The sequence below is a fragment of the Zea mays genome, chromosome 8, assembly GCF_902167145.1.
Source record: "Zea mays cultivar B73 chromosome 8, Zm-B73-REFERENCE-NAM-5.0, whole genome shotgun sequence".
In the NCBI taxonomy this organism is placed as follows: Eukaryota; Viridiplantae; Streptophyta; class Magnoliopsida; order Poales; family Poaceae; genus Zea; species Zea mays.
In genome coordinates, this window is record NC_050103.1 from 140,443,884 (window position 1) to 140,465,194 (window position 21,311).

Here is a 21,311-nt window from a genome sequence, read left to right on the forward strand (position 1 = left end):
GAATCTTGAGATATTTAGTTTATACTCCTAAGTTTGGGCTTTGGTATCCTAGGGGATCCACTTTTGATTTAATTGGTTATTCGGATGCCGATTGGGCAGGGTGTAAAATCAATAGAAAGAGCACATCGGGGACTTGCCAGTTCTTGGGAAGATCCTTGGTGTCTTGGGCTTCAAAGAAGCAAAATTTCGTAGCTCTTTCTACCGCTGAAGCCGAGTATATTGCCGCAGGCCATTGTTGCGCGCAACTACTTTGGATGAGGCAAACCCTTAGGGACTACGGTTACAAATTAACCAAAGTTCCTCTTCTATGTGATAATGAGAGTGCAATCCGCATGGCGGATAATCCCGTTGAGCATAGCCGCACTAAACACATAGCCATTCAGTATCATTTTCTAAGGGATCATTAACAAAAGGGAGATATCGAGATTGCATATATTAACACTAAAGATCAATTAGCCGATATCTTTACCAAGCCACTAGATGAACAAACTTTTAACAAACTTAAGCATGAGCTAAATATTCTTGATTCTAGGAATTTCTTTTGATGTCTTGCACATATAGCTCATAAGTATACCTTTGATCATGTCTCTTTTATATATGCTATGACTAATGTGTTTTCAAGTGAATTTCAAACCAAGTCATAAGTGTATTGAAAGGGAATCGGAGTCGTTGGCGAAGACAAAGGCTTCCACTCCGTAACTCATCCTTCGCCGTCACTCTGAGCATCTCTCCGGCTTTGGTATAATTTTCACTCATATGTTTTATTTGCCAAAGGGGAGAAAATAGTTATGCAAGGGCTTATATATCACTCAGAGTATCCGTTTTTGGCGATTCATGCCAAAGGGGGAGAAAGTATTAGCCCAAAGCAAAAGGACCGCACCACCACTACTACAAATCATGCTATATGAGACGGTTAATTTTCAGTTATTAAGACACTTATGAAGTGTCCAATTTTGATGGAGTCGCAAAAGATGTCCCACATTTAAGATGGTTATAAACTGTCTTAAAAGATATTATATAAGACAGTTTTTAATTTATAACCGTCTGAAAAAGGTATTTGTTTAAGTCATTTTGTCCGATAAACCGTCTGAAAAAGGTATTTGTTTAAGTCATTTCGTCCGATAAACCGTCTTGAATTAGGTTTTTTTAAGACACTGCTTCTAAAGAATCGTAGAGAATACAAACATTAAAAGTCATAAAGTATTTATCAAACTGTCTCGAATACCCTACAATAATAGACGATTACAATATGAAAACCATCTTATTTAGGTGACTAATAATGGACGTTTTAGAAACCGTCTTATTTAGGAGACTGATATTAGACATTTTGGTAACCGTCTTATTAAGATTTAAACGAAATGACTTACACGGCGGTGCATTCTTCAATTTATAATCATTTTTTCAGATATCATGTTATAATAATTTGAAAGAGAAATATACATGCACATATATTGAACAACATTATAATTAATATAATATAATTAAGTACCATTCAATATATCATAAATAAACATTGTCAAACAATGCATACATAAGTGTACTCTAAATCTAAACTAAAATACAACTGTTTGCACTAATGTTAAGCCTAACTTTGTATGAATTAAAGTCTCCACACTTTTGCGACCACCAAATTTGAATTCTATTCTATGTTTTCATGTACAACAAATAGGAGAAAACTAGACATAGCAAAAAGCTCCAAGCAGCACGTGGATGGTCTCAAAGCTGCCCTTGTGCTTCTCCCTGTTCTTGATGACTCCTACACGTCCGGTGTTCCTCCCGCCAGTCACCATGACCACGTTGCCGACGTCAAACTTGATGAAGTCCATGATCTTGTTGGTCTCCAGATTGATCTTGACCAACGCCTCCATTGCTTCGTATAGTTGCAGATACACTTTCTTTTCTTCCATCTTTTTAGCTCTTTCCTGCCTTCTCTGCATCAATTCAGAGTTCACACTATATATCGAACAAAGGTTTCAAACCACAACGAGCATTGGCCTGGCCATTGGTTAGAGAACATCCTATACAGTTCCTGGTGAAAAACAGACAAACTATGGATTCAACGGGCTAAGACTCTGAGCAGACACACTGAAACCCAGTACAATACTGAGACCAATCATCACAGAGAACTCACCGTATCAGCTTCGACAAGAGACTCGAGCAGCTCCTGTTCCTGCACTCATAAACAAATATTATGAGTGCAGTAATCAGCTGGAAAGATGAAAAGGCAGTACCTGAAGTACCTGAAGTGCCAGATTTAGCAATCGTTCCAAGGTTCTTAATAAGATCTTCCTTGGTCATACCAATACCCCTATCCCGAATGGAGAGGATTTTCTTCTCTTTGTCCAACTTAATCTGCATAAGCATAGACCAGATGCCTTGAGGTCTGATTCTAAAGCGTTGCCCAACAGAAAAAAAACAGCTCTCAACATTGAAATCTACCTGAATCTCAAGCTTTGCAGTGTCCCCTTCACCCAGAACTTCCTTATCAGTAAGGGAAAGGAACCTAATCTTATCCAGCCTACAGACATGTAGAACACCCAGTTAATTTCGAGCATCCACAATGCAGAACAAACACAGGGGTCAGTATGTAGTACATACATCAGAGGCATTAGATATGAGCTCCCTCAGGAAGATATCCTTGTTGCTGTAGAGTGAGTTGATGATGATGTCCATGAGTCTGGAAACCTCAGCTTGGAACTCAAACTTCTCGGCTGAGCTCCTGAGAGTCTTCCTAGAGATAGACTCGGCTTCCCTGCACGCAACAAAATCATATTGTTCATAAAAGTATCGATAATATGACAAGACAGTAACAACCAGCACTGATTGGCAGAAGGCTATGCGCACCTCTGGGCAACCTCAGAGTCGGTGGACAGGCCATGAGGGACAGCACCAAGCTTCTCCTCTACCTTCGGTGGGTTAGCCAAGTCATCGCTGCTCTCCTCGGCATTCACTTGTAGCTTCTTAGCTGCAGTATAGGCAGGGTCAGAACAAGATTGAAATTCCATAAGGATTAGAAGATTGAACTTGCAGTAATATGTAGAGTTTTGGTGTGCAGGTACAACACAGTAAATGGAAATGAAATCAGAGCTGCCACTAGACTACAAGGTCCTTTTAATTCAACAAGAGTAGTATGATAGGGACATGTGCAGTGAGTCCTCGAATTTACTAAGATCCAGGTAGGTGGAAGCTAAAAATGGATGAAGTTACAGGTCTAAACCCCATTAAACCCAAACGGAACAAACCACATGCTCATCACCAGAAATGGAAAACATAGAGGGCCCCATGACGGATCTGAGAACTAGCTAACAATCTCGAACTCGAAACAAACCCGACCATTACATTGGATCGAAGAGACCAGGAGCCGCTCACCTCCCCCATCTAGCGGCAATTCTAGACGCGAGATCTACCAACAAAATGGAATGAAATTTTCTAGCAGAATGTTAAATCAATCGAGTAGCTTGCAAACATAGTGTAGGGGAAGGTGGAAGAAAGTACTTGGCTGCAGAACCGCTGAGCTTAGCAACATCCTCTTCTATTTTAGAGAGGACTTCCTTCCGCTTGTCATCAGCAGCATTGAGAAACTCCTTCACAAGAGGATTCAAGCTCGGCACAAGCCCAGCCTACACAGCAACAAATTAACAGAATCAGACAGACAGTTCAGGAGCAGCGGTTCCTCGATGATGGCTTCTGGAGCTTTGAACAGGTCCCCTTCTCCTCCCAGATCATATTCTGATACCATGGATGGCTGTACCAAGTTCCCCTGTGCAGTAACGAAACAGAGATGAGAAGAAAACTTCCAATGGGCTAGACAGACACCACTACCAATTTCAGTGCAGCACAAAGTAAGCAGCAACCAATCAGACAGACAGTTCAGGATCTAGAGCTCTGCTTCAGACAGACAGTTTAGGTTCTAGAACTCTGCTTCTAAACAGGCAAATTAATTGCCAAAACTCAGTGTGTGGACATCAGATAAACTCAGAGTGTGGACATCAGATAAACTCAGTGTGGACATCAGATGAACCAGAAAGAACTCATATGTAAGGCTTCTGAGCAAAATGACACAACTTATGTTACTAGACTCACGCCAATTTCAAGTGTGCCCACACAAATCAAACAAAACAAACTACACTAGCAGTACAATTTGCTCAGCCTACTTATCACAATTGAACTACCAATTACTTGAGCTAAATGATCTGCAGAACACAGAAATACCAGTAGCACAAGAATTAAAGCTTTGGTCAGAGCATAGCAAGATAAAGCAGAAACAAGCTTGATTAAATGAAAGTTGTAGTGTTGTAGTTCTAGCTATCTCTGGTTGAATCTCCGAAGTTAAAACATGCTCATTACCTTCTACAACTGTAGATTAAATTAGAAGTATCTGAATATTATATTAACATAGTATTATGGTTCGTAAAGGACTGGCCTGGTACAATAGCGAGAGAGGTCTCAAGTCACCATGTCACGGGTTTGAAGCAGGGCTGGTACAATAGCGGGAGTTGCTCTAAGTCACCATGTCACAGGTTCGAAGCAGTCTCACAAGTATCATGGTTCATATACAAGAATTAGTAAATTGGATAAGTTAGTACCCCCAACACATAATCCACGATGACAAGCCCAAGCAAAAAATAGCAGTAAGACCTGCAATAATGACCCTAATCATTAACTACTTCAAGGTAGAAGACACTGAACAAACACAATGCAAGTTGAAGGTTGTAGGTCTGAATAGATGCAAACTAGTTCCTTCATGCCCAGCTATCACCTAGAGATCTGCAGTCAATGAGACCACCCTCGGATAACTACCTATTTGATAGTGACAACTGAGAACACAAACAGCATGAACATTCATCAAATAACTTAGGAATAGGATAAAGCGTGATCAATGGGCAACAATTTCAGCTAGAAGTCCTATCTCTGTAGCAATGCCTCCCAAAACTGCACATCCAGTACCAGAACATGAAAAGCCTACGAGGGAAGTAAATTTTTAAAGACCATTGACAGCAAAAGTTTCGAACAACATTGACAGCAAACCAAGGGAATCCTGAACAGTTTATAACTTATTGCTCATGCAGAACCAGAATCTAACTCAGGCTCCTCCGACCATACAATCCAGTTGCTGTACAAGTAGAGAATCACCATCCCAAATGTGTAAGGAACAAGAAATTTAAGAGTACCAATAAAATAGAGGTAGAGCCAAATGATGTTCTCCAGATGCAATAAACTTCAGTCCAGTCAAAGCTTCAATCCACCTCCAAAATGTTTAAATCTACCTCCAAAACACCACCTGATCCTGCTAATAACATTTTTCTAATTAAGGACGATCAAGCTTCAAATTAATCTGGTGGCAATCTTCACCCACCATTGATAGACATCAGAACAGCCATATAACATATCAAAAACAACGAACATAGTCAAACCTCCAACCTTCAGCTGACCTCTCCATAACCAGCAAGGTACTTTTGCATCTAGGACGAACTCCGAGTCTCCTAAAAGTGCAGATTTACTAACAAATGGAAGCCTATGAGGAAAGCAAATTTTCAAAGAAGATTGACAAAGAGGATGGTTAGTGAACAAACAAGGAACTCTGAACAGTTCAGAACTTCTTTGAAAATTCACTAAGGAACTTGTGTAGCAATTAACTAAGGAACTTGTGTAAAAAACGAAAGAGTAGTCATATTTATATGAGCAAACACTAGCTAACTTTGACCCCATAACAATCACACACTTGGAGTTAATCATACTCAACTTTTATGAAACACAGGTATTTATAACCTAAACTTTATTACAAAATTACAAGGAACTTACGTAACACTTAAAACCACAAGACTACCAATCAACCAATCAAGAACTAACCAAATATAGGTATCCTTACAAAAGAAACTCCAAGTAATCATTTTAATCATTGCTGATTTTGGACAGCAGAACAGTAGCTAGTTGTTTTATTCATAACTTACACAATCTTCATCCAAAAATAGTAAACTAAGACTTTTTGGAAAGCTTATAAAGTCCTCTACAACTTTTGTATTATCATCATAGTGAGACTTGACACTTAGAATGGTCAAACAATGCTAAACGTAAATTCTGTCCAGATTTGGACAGAATTCGACTACTTACTTCAAAAAATCATAACTGGAGTTTCAGACATCCAAATCAGGTGATCCTAGACTTTTTAGAAAGATAATAGAATTATCTACAATTCATTTATGAACATCCTAGGTTAATTTAATATATATCAAAGTCAGAAAACATGAGAAAGGCTCTGCTGTCCAAATTGGGACAGATTCAGAGATCCTAACTCAAACAGTTGTAACTTAATTTATAGATCACCAAAAAGGGTGATCCAAAATTTGTTGGAAAGGTTAAGGAAAGTACTACAATTCTCCTATAATTACTAATGACTGATTCTCAATTTAACTTAGCCAAACAATCCAATTTTTGAAACATGTACAGAATTTAGACAGATTCTGAAACTGGACTTAAGAAAATCATATCTTTTAAACTACTAGACCTATGGTCATGAAATTTTAGCACCAGCAAGATAAAGTAGTTATCTATAACTTTTCTATATAACACGTTTACATAAAACATGGTTTACTTCACTCAATTACCTACGTAACTAAAATGATACCTGCAGTCCAAACAGCAAGTGTTAACATGTTCTTTGTATAAGTAATTTATCCATAAACAAAACTCTACCCTTCATGGTTTATTAACACAATCATATCAATGCATATGCGTTCACCAAGCATATTTCATACAACATATCATCACACTTGCCTAGCAATTAACTAAGGAACTTGTGTAATAAACGAAAGAGTAGTCATACTCGGCTAGACTAAAATAAAGTCATAAGCAATCCAGAACTAAACCAAACATTAGAAGATAATGAGGACTAAGACAGAACTTCAGCTTCATAAAATCAATACATTTAATGTAATCAATAGTAATAGAGCTTATCGGTGAGTTGCTTAAGACATTAAACCCAACCTACACATCACCGATAGACCACTTATAACATATAGAACCAATTTAGTCACTTTCGACCCATACTTCCCTAAAGGTTGTGGAGGATCAGTACACAGGAAACCTTTATAGATCAGGAGATTACTTCATGGCACACCAAAACTAAATTTGACTTGAGATGATGAAATCAACGATGCTGTCTGGTTTACGTGTATCACCGAACACATGAGGAGCGTCACGCTAGGACTATGCCCCCCAAGTTATTAAACACCTGGAATATCTCTCCCATACTACACAGTACACACATATGAAATTAGCACAAAACTACGGCTACAGATCTAGTAATCGTCACACAACACACTGACGCTATGAACAAGAAAACCATCGTGACTAATACATATTCAATTCACCAACTAACCAACTAATAACAAAAGTAAATCGGCTCACCATGACTAAAATTGACTGTGGATACGACGACGACAGACTACATGTTTAGGCATTTCGGCGAACACATGACACATGAGGTATGACACCAATGGTTAGCTGCGAGAAATGATAGTAGCTTATCGATTCAGTCCCTTCAACAAATACAAAGGATGCAAGCAAGCGGGGACAGCAGGGGGCTCACCGGGGTGAACAACGTCGTGACCGAGGCTGCGCAAGCGCGACGTGCTGCTTGACAACCACCAAGGTGCTGCTGCAGGGAGGGAAAGAACATTTGCCTGCACCGTGGGGAACAGATCACCAACATCCAGGGGGAACGCCATGGGGAGGGAGCAAGGGAGCCGAGAGGGAGGAAACACCATGGGGGTTGGACGAGCTGATACGCGCAGAGGTGGAAAAAGAGGGGGCGCGAGCAGGAAGATGGGCTTGGCCACCAAGAAGGGCTGCAGGTCGTCGTGTCCATGGCTGAGGGGAGGGGCGAGCTCAGCGACGGCGTGGAGAAAGGGCTAGAGCAGAGGATGGGCGAGCTCGACTGGGGCACTCGGGGAAGCGGTGCCAAGGCCGACGCTAGGAAGGGCGATGCAGCGGCGCTGGCCACCGGCGAGGACGCGGCCGGGTGGAGGTCCGAGCAGGGGATGGATGCCGTGGCAAGAGCTGGAGGCGAGGGCTTGGGGATCCGAGTTGAGAGGATGGTGTGCTCTGCTGCTGGGCGGAGAGGGCGGCTGGAAGATGAGCCCAGGTGAGCGGCATCGCAGGGATAAGGAGACGGCTGGCTTGAAGATGGATACGTGAATGATTTGGCTGGGAGCAAGTACGAAGGGGATAAGGGGAAAAGAAGCTAGGGCGTTGTGAGGATAATAGAGAATTTAGAATTTTCTTTCCCCAATCTTTAACAAATAGAATATCCAAATAAGTAAAAAAATTTGGGATTTAAATCCGAGCGAGATGTAAACAGACCCATCAAAACAATATAGATTTTATTATTTTTAGACTAAGCTAACAATGGTAGGTATTTTCGGGATCAGACAAATTTCCATAGTTGTAGAAAATGGAACAGATTAATTACGAATACTTTGTTCGGTTATAGTTATCTCGGCCTGATTTAATTTTGCATCACTTCTGTCGTCAAGTTTCAATTAATTTGTTCGGGATAAAAATCGTAAGAGTGGGTCGAGCTTCCGAATTCATATTCTCTTAATCCGTAAAATTTTAAACAGACACCAGACTCGATATTTCACGAAATAAATACGCGAGATCGATGTGGCATCGAAATTGTGATCCTTTTGGAAGCAATGTCACGCAACGTTCACGTGGGCGAGAGGCTGTGCACAGTCTAGACACCGGTTAGCACCTGCCACGCGCCACAGAGAGAGGTGCAACGCAAGCGTGAAAGAATTTGAAACAAAGTTTAAGAATCCGGATTCAATTTCAAGGATTAGAGTTTGGGCAAGACGTCGATGACTCAACCCAAACGATATTGGATTTGAGGTTCCGAAAATTACTAAAGTCTGAATTTTTGCAGAATAAATTAGAAACATTTAGACAGATGGAGACATGCACGATATCAAAATCATGATAGACGAGGATGATTAAAATTTAGTGACATTTACATTCACAGCTATCACGTGTTAACGTCCGCACTCGTGGTCGAGCAGACGATAAACACCTGGGGTGTTGAGAGCACCTAGAGGGGGGAGGGGTGAATAGGTGATCCTGTAAAAACTTAAACTTATAGCCACAAAACTTGATTAAGTGTTAGCACAGTTTATGCCAAGTGGCTAGAGAGGAGTCAAAACACAATAACCACAAGAATCCAATCACAGAGATGACACAGTGGTTATCCCGTGGTTCGGCCAAGTACAAAACTTGCCTACTCCACGTTGTGGCGTCCCAACGGACGAGAGTTGCACTCAACTCCTCTCAAGTGATCCAATGATCAACTTGAATACCACGGTGTTCTTGCTTTTCTTTTCTCAATCCCGTTTGCGAGGAATCTCCACAACTTGGAGCCTCTCGCCCTTACAAAAGATGTTCACAGAGAACCACAGAGCAAAGGAGGGATTAGCAACTCACACACGACACAAAGATCACAGCGAATACGCACACACAAGACCCAGACTTGAGCTCAAAAGACTAGCACACTAGAACGGAGCTCAAATCACTAGAATGTCGAACAAGTGCGCGAGATTGATGTGTGAGTGATCAAGAGTGCTCAAGGAATGCTTGGTTTACTCCTCCATGCGCCAAGGGGTCCCTTTTATAGCCCCAAGGCAGCTAGGAGCCGTTGGGAACAAATCTGGAAGGCCATCTTTGCCTTCTGTCTCGTGGCGCACCGGACAGTCCGGTGCACACCGGACACTGTCCGGTGCCCGATTTGTTTCCATAGAAAGCGAAGCCGACCGTTGCCGACCGTTGCAGATCTGGCGCACCGGACAGTCCGGTGCACACCGGACAGTCCGGTGCTCCCTTCCGACCGTTGGCTCGGCCACGTGTCGCGCGCCGATCGCGCGGCCGACCGTTGGCCCGGCCGACCGTTGGCTCACCGGACAGTCCGGTGCACACCGGACAGTCCGGTGAATTTTAGCCGAAGTCGCCGGAGAAAAACCCGAGAGCGGCTGGTTTTCGCTGCGCTGATCTGGCGCACCGGACACTGTCCGGTGCACACCGGACAGTCCGGTGCCCCAGCCCGAAGCAGCCTTTGGCTGTACACAGCCACTCTCCACTTCTTTTCTTTTCTTCTTTCTCCTGTTTCTAACACTTAGACAAGATGTTAGTACACAAAACTAATGTACTAAGGCTTAGAAACATACCTTTACTTGTGATTTACACTTTGTTCATCCATGAGCATATTTTCACATTTAGGCCCTTGTGTTTGCACTCAATCACCAAAATACTTAGAAATGGCCCAAGGGCACATTTCCCTTTCAATCTCCCCCTTTTTGGTGATTTATGCCAACACAATATAAAGCAACTAGAACAAGTGCAAAATCACTTTAAATAAAAACTCAAATTGGTTTTATTCAATTTTGGCATATATGGATCATCCTTTGCCACCACTTGGTTTGTTTTTGCAAATCAAACTCAAATCTCTATCTCTAAGTCAAACCCACATGTTGAAGTATAAAGAGAGTCATTCCAAAAGAGATTGATCAAAGATTTCAAAAACTCCCCCTTTTTCCCATAATCAACACTTCTCCCCACAAGAAGCCAACTTTTGAAAATAGAGACAATAAGAGACAATAAAAGCTTTTGACAAAACAAAAACTCTATTCTACTATTTTCAAAATCTCTCAAGTGGTAGCTGATCCATTTATCACTTTGGCCTTTATTTTCTCCCCCTTTGGCATCAAGCACCAAAACGGGATCAATCTTGGCCCGTTAACCCCATTGCCTCACCAAAGTCTTCAATTAAGAGCAAATGGCAATAAGATTTCATGAGATGAACTTGGAATTAGTTACCCTCTCATCGGAGTGCAGTGGAAGTCTTTCATGGTCCAAGTCCACCTTTTCCCTTTCAATCCTCCTTCGAGACTAAATTATCAAACTCAAGCACATGGTTAGTCTCAAAGGGTCAAGTTGTAACACATCTCCCCCTACACATGTGCATCACTTTGCAACGGACTTGTGAGGTCCAGGGAGTGTTTGTACAACTTGAGCACCATAATAAGCAACATAATGCAAAAAGGAACATGATCAAAAGCATAACTACATGTATGCTACAATTCAATCCAGGTTCCGCGAATCTAAGACATTTAGCTCACTACGCAACCTGCAAAAGGTCTTCTCATCTAGAGGCTTAGTGAAGATATCGGCTAGCTGGTTCTCGGTGCTAACATGAAACACTTCGATATCTCCCTTTGCTGGTGGTCTCTCAAAAAGTGATGCCGGATGTCTATGTGCTTTGTGCGGCTGTGTTCAACAGGATTTTCCGCCATGCGGATAGCACTCTCATTATCACATAGGAGTGGGACTTTGCTCAGATTGTAGCCAAAGTCCCTGAGGGTTTGCCTCATCCAAAGTAGTTGCGCGCAACACTGTCCTGCGGCAACATACTCGGCCTCAGCGGTGGATAGGGCAACGGAAGTTTGTTTCTTAGAGTTCCATGACACCAGGGACCTTCCTAAGAATTGGCACGTCCCCGATGTACTCTTCCTATCGACCTTACATCCAGCATAGTCGGAGTCTGAGTATCCAACTAAGTCAAAGGTAGACCCCTTTGGATACCAGAGCCCGAAGCAAGGCGTAGCAACCAAATATCTAAGAATTCGCTTCACCGCCACTAAGTGACACTCCTTAGGATCGGATTGAAATCTAGCACACATGCATACGCTAAGCATAATATCCGGTCTACTAGCACATAAGTAAAGCAAAGAACCTATCATTGACCGGTATGCTTTTTGATCAACGGACTTACCTCCTTTGTTGAGGTCGGTGTGTCCGTCGGTCCCCATCGGAGTCTTTGCGGGCTTGGCGTCCTTCATCCCAAACCGCTTTAGCAGATCTTGCGTGTACTTCGTTTGGGAGATGAAGGTGTCGTCCTTGAGTTGCTTCACTTGGAACCCAAGGAAGTAGTTCAACTCGCCCATCATCGACATCTCGAATTTCTGCGTCATCACCCTGCTAAACTCTTCACAAGACTTTTGGTTAGTAGAACCAAATATTATGTCATCGACATAAACTTGGCACACAAACAAATCACCATTACAAGTCTTAGTAAAAAGAGTTGGATCGGCTTTCCCAACCTTGAAAGCATTAGCAATTAAGAAATCTCTAAGGCATTCATACCATGCTCTTGGGGCTTGCTTAAGTCCATAGAGCGCCTTAGAGAGCTTACACACATGGTCGGGGTACCGTTCATCCTCGAAGCCAGGGGGTTGCTCCACGTACACCTCCTCCTTGATTGGCCCGTTGAGGAAGGCGCTCTTCACATCCATTTGAAACAACCTGAAAGAATGGTGAGCGGCATATGCTAGCAAGATACGAATTGATTCTAGCCTAGCCACAGGAGCAAAAGTCTCCTCGAAATCCAAACCTGCGACTTGGGCATAACCTTTTGCCACAAGTCGAGCCTTGTTCCTCGTCACCACCCCGTGCTCGTCCTGTTTGTTGCGGAACACCCACTTGGTTCCCACAACATTTTGCTTCGGACGAGGCACCAGTGTCCAAACTTCATTGCGCTTGAAGTTGTTTAACTCCTCTTGCATGGCCAACACCCAGTCCGGATCTAGCAAGGCCTCTTCTACCCTGAAAGGCTCAATAGAAGAGACAAAGGAGTAATGCTCACAAAAATTAACTAATCGAGATCGAGTAGTTACTCCCTTGCTAATGTCACCCAGAATTTGGTCGACGGGATGATCCCTTTGAATCATCGCTCGAACTTGAGTTGGAGGTGCCGGTTGCGCTTCTTCCTCTATCACTTGATCATCTTGTGCTCCCCCTTGATCAAGCGCCTCCACTTGAGGTACCTGTTCGTCATCTTCGGTTGGGGGTTGCACCATAGTTGAGGAAGAAGGTTGATCTCGTTCATCTTGTTCCTGTGGCCGTACTTCTCCAATCGCCATGGTCCGTATAGCGGCCGTCGGAACATCTTCTTCATCTACATCATCACAATCAACAACTTGCTCTCTTGGAGAGCCATTAGTCTCATCAAATACAACGTCGCTAGAGACTTCAACCAAACCCGATGATTTGTTGAAGACTCTATACGCCTTTGTATTTGAGTCATAACCTAATAAAAACCCTTCTACAGCTTTGGGAGCAAACTTAGAATTTCTACCCTTCTTTACTAGAATGTAGCATTTACTCCCAAATACACGAAAGTACGATACATTGGGTTTGTTACCGGTTAGTAGCTCATACGACGTCTTCTTGAGGAGGCGATGAAGGTAGACCCTGTTGATGGCGTGGCACGCCGTGTTCACGGCTTCCGTCCAAAAGCACTCGGGGGTCTTGAACTCTCCTAGCATCGTCCTCGCCATGTCGATGAGCGTCCTGTTCTTCCTCTCTACCACACCATTTTGCTGTGGTGTGTAGGGAGCGGAGAACTCGTGCTTGATCCCTTCCTCTTCAAGGAACTCCTCCACTTGAAGGTTCTTGAACTCGGACCCGTTGTCGCTTCTTATCTTTTTCACTTTGAGCTCAAACTCATTTTGAGCTCTCCTGAGGAAGCGTTTGAGGGTCCCTTGGGTTTCAGACTTATCCTGCAAAAAGAACACCCAAGTGAAGCGGGAAAAATCATCAACAATAACTAAACCATACTTACTTCCCCCTATGCTTAGATAGGCGATGGGTCCGAAGAGGTCCATATGCAGCAGCTCCAGGGGTCTTGAAGTGGTCATCACATTCTTGCTGTGATGCGCTCCTCCCACCTGTTTCCCTGCTTGACAAGCTACACAAGGTCTATCTTTTTCGAATTGAACATTGGTTAGACCTATCACGTGTTCTCCCTTTAGAAGCTTGTGAAGGTTCTTCATCCCCACATGTGCTAAGCGGTGATGCCACAGCCAGCCCATGCAAGTCTTAGCCATTAAGCATGCATCTAGACCGGCCTCTTCTTTTGCAAAATCAACTAAATAAAGTTTGCCGTCTAATACACCCTTAAAAGCTAGTGAACCATCACTTCTTCTAAAGACAGACACATCTATATTTGTAAACAGACAGTTATATCCCATATTGCACAATTGACTAACAGATAGTAAATTATATCCTAGTGACTCTACTAAAAACACATTAGAGATAGAGTGCTCATTAGAAATTGCAATTTTACCTAACCCTTTTACCTTGCCTTGATTCCCATCACCGAATATGATTGAATCTTGGGAATCCTTATTCTTGACGTAGGAGGTGAACATCTTCTTCTCCCCCGTCATATGGTTTGTGCATCCGCTATCAATAATCCAGCTTGAACCCCCGGATGCATAAACCTGCAAGGCAAACTTAGGCTTGGGTCTTAGGTACCCAACTCATGTTGGGTCCTACAAGGTTAGTGCAAATATCCTTAGGGACCCAAATGCAAGTTTTGTCTCCCTTGCATTTTGCCCCTAACTTCCTAGCAACAATTTTCTTATCCTTTCTACAAATAGCAAAGGAAGCATTTAAAGCATAATAAATTGTGGAAGGTTCATTTGCTATTTTCCTAGGAGCATGAATAACATTCCTTCTAGGCACATGATGAATAGCATTTCTTTTAGTAACAACATTTCTCCTAGTAACATTTCTATCATACACATAAGAGGAACTAGGAGCAAACATGGTATGAGAATCATAAACATATGAATCATAAGCATCATGACTTACATTTCTAGTTTGTCTTCTATCATGATACAAAAATGCATGGTTCCTTTTAGCACTAGTAGCCATAGGGGCCTTCCCTTTCTCCTTGGCGGGAATGGGAGCCTTATGGCTTGTTAAGTTCTTAGCTTCTCTCTTGAAGCCAAGTCCATCCTTAATTGAGGGGTGTCTACCAATTGTGTAGGCATCCCTTGCAAATTTTAGCTTATCGAAATCATTCTTGCTAGTCTTAAGTTGAGCATTAAGACTAGCCAGTTCATCATTAAGCTTGGAAATTGAAACTAGGTGTTCACTACAAGCATTAATGTCAAAGTCTTTACACCTAGTACAAATTTTAACATGTTCTACACAAGAATTGGATTTGTTTGCTACTTCTAATTTAGCATTTAAATCATTGTTGACACCTTTCAAAGTAGAAATGGTTTCATGACAAGTAGATAGTTCAAAAGAAAGCATTTCATTTCTCTTAACTTCTAAAGCATAGGATTTTTGTGCCTCAACAAATTTATCATGCTCTTCATACAACAAATCCTCTTGCTTTTCTAAAAGTATATTCTTTTCATTCAAGGCATCAATTAATTCATTAATTTTGTCTATCTTAGATCTATCTAAGCCCTTGAACAAACATGAATAATCTACTTCATCCTCATCACTAGATTCGTCCTCACTTGAAGAAGCATAGGTAGAGTTGCGAGTACATACCTTCTTCTCTCTTGCCATAAGGCATGTGTGACGCTCGTTGGGGAAGAGGGTTGATTTGTTGAAGGCGGTGGCGGCGAGTCCTTCATTGTCGGAGTCGGACGAGGAGCAATCCGAGTCCCACTCCTTGCCTAGATGCGCCTCGCCCTTTGCCTTCTTGTAATGCTTCTTCTTTTCCTGGTCACTATCATTATCAGGACAGTTAGCAATAAAATGACCAAGCTTACCGCATTTGAAGCATGATCGCTTCCCCTTGGTCTTAGTCTTGCTCGGCTGTCCATTGCGACCCTTTAGCACCGTCTTGAATCTCTTGATAATGAGGGCCATTTCTTCTTCATTAAGACCGACCGCCTCAATTTGCGCCACCTTGCTGGGTAGCGCCTCCTTGTTCCCTGTGGCTTTGAGAGCAAAAGGTTGCGGCTCGTTGATCGGTCCATTCAAGGCGTCGTCCACATACCTTGCCTCCTTGATCATCATTCGCCCGCTGACGAATTTTCCTAGTACTTCTTCGGGCGACATTTTGGTGTACCTGGGATTCTCACGAATATTATTCACCAAATGAGGATCAAGAACGGTAAAGGACCTGAGCATTAGTCGGACGACGTCGTGGTCCGTCCATCGCGTGCTTCCGTAGCTCCTTATTTTGTTGACAAGGGTCTTGAGCCGGTTGTATGTTTGAGTTGGCTCCTCGCCCCTTATCATCGCGAACCGTCCAAGCTCGCCCTCCACCAACTCCATTTTGGTGAGCAAGGTAGCGTCATTTCCCTCATGAGAGATCTTGAGGGTATCCCAGATTTGCTTGGCGTTATCCAAGCCACTCACTTTATTATATTCATCCCTGCACAATGAGGCTAGAAGAACAGTAGTAGCTTGTGCATTCTTATGGATTTGCTCATTAATGAATATAGGACTATCCGAACTATTAAAGTGCATTCCACTATCTACAATCTCCCATATGCTAGGATGGAGAGAGAATAGGTGACTACGCATTTTGTGGCTCCAAAATCCGTAGTCCTCCCCATCAAAGTGTGGGGGCTTGCCGAGTGGAATGGAAAGCAAATGTGAATTTGAACTATGCGGAATACGAGAGTAGTCAAAAGAAAAGTTAGAATTAACCGGTTTCCTTTGTTTGTCGTAGTCGTCGTCCTTTTGGGAAGAAGAGGACTCATCGCTGTCGTAGTAGACGATCTCCTTGATGCGTCTTGTCTTCTTCTTCTTCCCATCTCTTCGCTTGTGGCCCGAGCCCGAGTCATTGGACTTGTCATCCCTTGGCTCGTTGACGAAGGACTCCTTCTCCTTGTCGTTGATCACAATTCCCTTCCCCTTAGGATCCATCTCTTCGGGCGGTTAGTCCCTTTCTTGAAGAGAACGGTTCTGATACCAATTGAGAGCACCTAGAGGGGGGGGGGGGTGAATAGGTGATCCTGTAAAAACTTAAACTTATAGCCACAAAACTTGATTAAGTGTTAGCACAGTTTATGCCAAGTGGCTAGAGAGGAGTCAAAACACAATAACCACAAGAATCCAATCACAGAGATGACACAGTGGTTATCCCGTGGTTCGGCCAAGTACAAAACTTGCCTACTCCACGTTGTGGCGTCCCAACGGACGAGAGTTGCACTCAACTCCTCTCAAGTGATCCAATGATCAACTTGAATACCACGGTGTTCTTGCTTTTCTTTTCTCAATCCCGTTTGCGAGGAATCTCCACAACTTGGAGCCTCTCGCCCTTACAAAAGATGTTCACAGAGAATCACAGAGCAAAGGAGGGATTAGCAACTCACACACGACACAAAGATCACAGCGAATACGCACACACAAGACCCAGACTTGAGCTCAAAAGACTAGCACACTAGAACGGAGCTCAAATCACTAGAATGTCGAACAAGTGCGCGAGATTGATGTGTGAGTGATCAAGAGTGCTCAAGGAATGCTTGGTTTACTCCTCCATGCGCCAAGGGGTCCCTTTTATAGCCCCAAGGCAGCTAGGAGCCGTTGGGAACAAATCTGGAAGGCCATCTTTGCCTTCTGTCTCGTGGCGCACCGGACAGTCCGGTGCACACCGGACACTGTCCGGTGCCCAATTTGTTTCCATAGAAAGCGAAGCCGACCGTTGCCGACCGTTGCAGATCTGGCGCACCGGACAGTCCGGTGCACACCGGACAGTCCGGTGCTCCCTTCCGACCGTTGGCTCGGCCACGTGTCGCGCGCCGATCGCGCGGCCGACCGTTGGCCCGGCCGACCGTTGGCTCACCGGACAGTCCGGTGCACACCGGACAGTCCGGTGAATTTTAGCCGAAGTCGCCGGAGAAAAACCCGAGAGCGGCTGGTTTTCGCTGCGCTGATCTGGCGCACCGGACACTGTCCGGTGCACACCGGACAGTCCGGTGCCCCAGCCCGAAGCAGCCTTTGGCTGTACACAGCCACTCTCCACTTCTTTTCTTTTCTTCTTTCTCCTGTTTCTAACACTTAGACAAGATGTTAGTACACAAAACTAATGTACTAAGGCTTAGAAACATACCTTTACTTGTGATTTACACTTTGTTCATCCATGAGCATATTTTCACATTTAGGCCCTTGTGTTTGCACTCAATCACCAAAATACTTAGAAATGGCCCAAGGGCACATTTCCCTTTCAGGTGTTACAAGTATACTCACTCACATCTACGACAGTTTTTGTAGTTTAGACGACTCTAATAGTATCCTTATTTGAGATGGTTTCATACATAGAAGTGTCTAGAATACTCACTACCATCTAAGACAATTGTTAAAGTAGTGATGACTCAAATACTATCCTTATTTGAGACGGTTTACAATAAAAATATATCTTAAATCAATATAAGACATTTGTTTTGACATAACTGTCTCAAAAAACTTTTCTATTTGAGACGAATTTTCAAAAAATTGTCTTATCTTGCTCAACATTGAATGATATAAGACACTTCTATAAAATATACTTATATCCGTCTTAAATTGTGTGTCTCAAATAGTCATATATGTAGTAGTGCACCACCTAATTTTAAAACTAATGATTTTCAATTGGTAAATTTCAAATTGGTATCTTATTGTGTTCAAAAGGGGGATAAAGTAGTATTTTCAAAATCGATATCTTAAAACCCTCTTGAACACTAAGAGGAGAATTTCATTGAGGGGGAGTTTTGTTTAGTCAAAGAAAAAGCATTTGAGACAGGGGGAGAAAATTTCAAATCTTGAAAATGCTTTGCAAAATCTTATTCATTTACCTTTGACTATTTGCAAAAGGACTTTGAAAAGGATTTACAAAAGAATTTGCAAAAACAAAACAAGTGGTGCAAGCGTGGTCCAAAATGTTAAAATTAAAGAAACAATCAATGCATATCCTATGAGTAGTTATATTGGGTCAATTCTAAGTAACCTCTGCACTTACAATTATGCAAACTAGTTCAATTATGCACTTCTATATTTGCTTTGGTTTGTGTTGGCATCAATCACCAAAAAGGGGGAGATTGAAAGGGAATTAGGCTTACACCTATTTCCTAATTGATTTTGGTGGTTGAATTGCCCAACACAAATAATTGGACTAACTAGTTTGCTCTAGTCTATAAGTTTTACAGGTGCCAAAAGTTCACACTAAGCCAATAAAAAGACCAAGAATGGGTTCAAACAAAGAGAGCAAGGGATAACCGAAGGCACCCTGGTCTGGCGCATCGGACTGTCCGGTGCACCAGGGGACTCCGAGCTAAACTCTTCACCTTTGGGAATTCTCAGAGGAGCTTCGCTATAACTCACCGGACTGTCCGGTGCACCACCGGACAGTGTCCGGTGCCCCAGAGGAGAGCAACTCTGAACTCGCCAGCTTCGGGAATCCGCTCCGCTATAATTCACCGGACATGTTCGGTGCACACCGGACTGTCCGGTGAGCCAGCGGAGCAACGACTACTTCGCGCCAACGTTCGACTGCAACGCATTAAATGCGCGCCTGCACGCAGAGAGGAGCAGTGCACGCGCGGGTGGCACACCGGACAGTCTACAGGACTTGTCCGGTGCACCACCGGACAGCCAGGCGGGCCCACAAGTCAGAGTTCCAACGGTCGGAACCCAACGGCCTGGTGACGTGGCTGGCGCACTAGACTGTCCGGTGCGCCATGCGACAGCAGCCTCCACCAAACGGCTAGTTTGGTGGTTGGGGTTATAAATACCCCCAACCACCCCACATTCAAGTCATCCAAGTTTTCCACCTTCCAACTACTTACAAGAGCTAAGCATTCAATTCTAGACACACCCAAGTGATCAAATCCTCTCTCAATTCCACATAAGGCTTTAGTGATTAGTGAGAGAGATTTGTTGTGTTTTTTTGAGCTCTTGCGCTTGGATTGCTTTCTTTCTCATTCCTTCTTGAGATCAAACTCACTTGTAATTGAGGCAAGAGACACCAATTGTGTGGTGGTCCTTGTGGGAACTTTGTGTTCCAATTGATTGAGAAGAAAAGCTCACTCGGTCCGAGGGACCGTTTGAGAGAGGGAAAGGGTTGAAAGAGACTCGGTCTTTGTGACCACCTCAACGGGGAGTAGGTTTGCAAGAACCGAACCTCGGTAAAACAAATCCGCGTGTCACACTCTTTATTCGCTTGCGATTTGTTTTGCACCCTCTCTCTTGGACTCTTTTCTATTTCTAACGCGAACCCGGCTTGTAGTTGTGATTTAGTTTGTAAATTTCAGATTCACCCTATTCACCCCCTCTAGGCGACTTTCAGTTGTTAATAAAACAAGGGAAACTCTTGTGATTTTTTTTGTGAATTGGAAAATACATGACCATGCAATAGAAACATTACGAATCTAAAACATTATGGTTCTAAAACATTTTGGATATGAAAGTACTACATAACACACTACTAGCTTGTTCAATCAGAATCACAATAAATAAGTAACTCGTCAACATAGTCATCCGTCGCACAATCCTCAACGACAACCTCGTTCCACTTGCTGCATTGTCCTGCATCACACTTTTCCGTATTTCTCTTGTAATAATTGGCTTCTGCTTCATCTGCAGCTTGGGAGAATAGCTTGTAATACCCACTTGGTAAGAAAAGGTCTAAAAGAGAAATTATATTATTCTATATCTATGTGTATTACCAATGTTTATCATTTCATGTGGACACATTACTTACAAAAATACATGATTAACAAGAGATACCCAAAAATAATACATGCATCATGCTGGGATTTTATTTTTGTGTGCATTTTTGTGACTATATTACAATAATGTAAAAAGGAAATGTGTTAAATATCCAAATGGGGATTTAAGTCCTAAAACAATCCTAGAATTAAGAAAAGAGAGAAGAAGAGAAATTAATAGGTGAACAAAAATAAGTATAAAAATACATATTATTCTTATACATATTGGATTTGTGTAATTAACTCGAAGGAGGAACTCATAACCAAATTTAAATTCAAGTTTGAATTCAAAAAAAGAAAGAAAGGAACAAAGGGGAAAATAAAACCAGAAAAAGGAAAAGGAGAGTTACCTGGGCCGATTTACCCCGTTTTGGCCCACTTGGGGAAAGCCATCTGCGCGGCCCACTTACCCATTCCGCGCGCGCCGACAGCAGGGCCCCACGGGGCGGTCTTTCGTGCTCACGTCGCTCAATGCCGTAGCTGTGTTGCGGGTCCCGCGCGTCAGGCCCACGACTCACCGGGCCCACGCGCCATTCGCTCACCGATCACCTCGGGCGTACTCTGGGAAGCTGGAAACCGGGGCCTGCTTGTCTGTCTTCCGTTGCGCGCGCTCGGTTTCTCTGTCGCTGATCAGTGTGCCGGCTTCGTCAGCTCCATCCCCAACGGAATCCCGAGCATGGCGGGCGGCGCGGCGCACTTCCCCTTCTTTCGGCAATACCTGAATCGGTCGCCAACCCTGCTGACCCAATGCTAAATGCGGGCCGA

The 21,311-nt window shown here is 43.1% G+C and overlaps 1 long non-coding RNA gene across 6 annotated transcripts; it reads right to left on the minus strand.

Annotated features, from left to right (window-relative positions):
• Window positions 1–1,467: 1,467 nt before the first annotated feature.
• Window positions 1,468–7,385, minus strand: LOC111589933 (uncharacterized). 6 transcript variants are annotated; one of them, XR_004852101.1, is made up of 9 exons: window positions 5,415–7,365; window positions 5,172–5,290; window positions 3,496–3,760; window positions 2,845–2,965; window positions 2,599–2,752; window positions 2,440–2,518; window positions 2,241–2,352; window positions 2,132–2,170; window positions 1,468–1,931 (listed from the first exon to the last, which is right to left on the minus strand). It is a non-coding gene; the product is annotated as an uncharacterized lncRNA (long non-coding RNA). The 6 variants fall into 6 exon arrangements; XR_002749019.2 differs by having other exon boundaries at window positions 3,496–5,287; window positions 5,422–7,385; XR_004852099.1 differs by having other exon boundaries at window positions 3,496–5,287; window positions 5,415–7,385.
• Window positions 7,386–21,311: the final 13,926 nt, after the last annotated feature.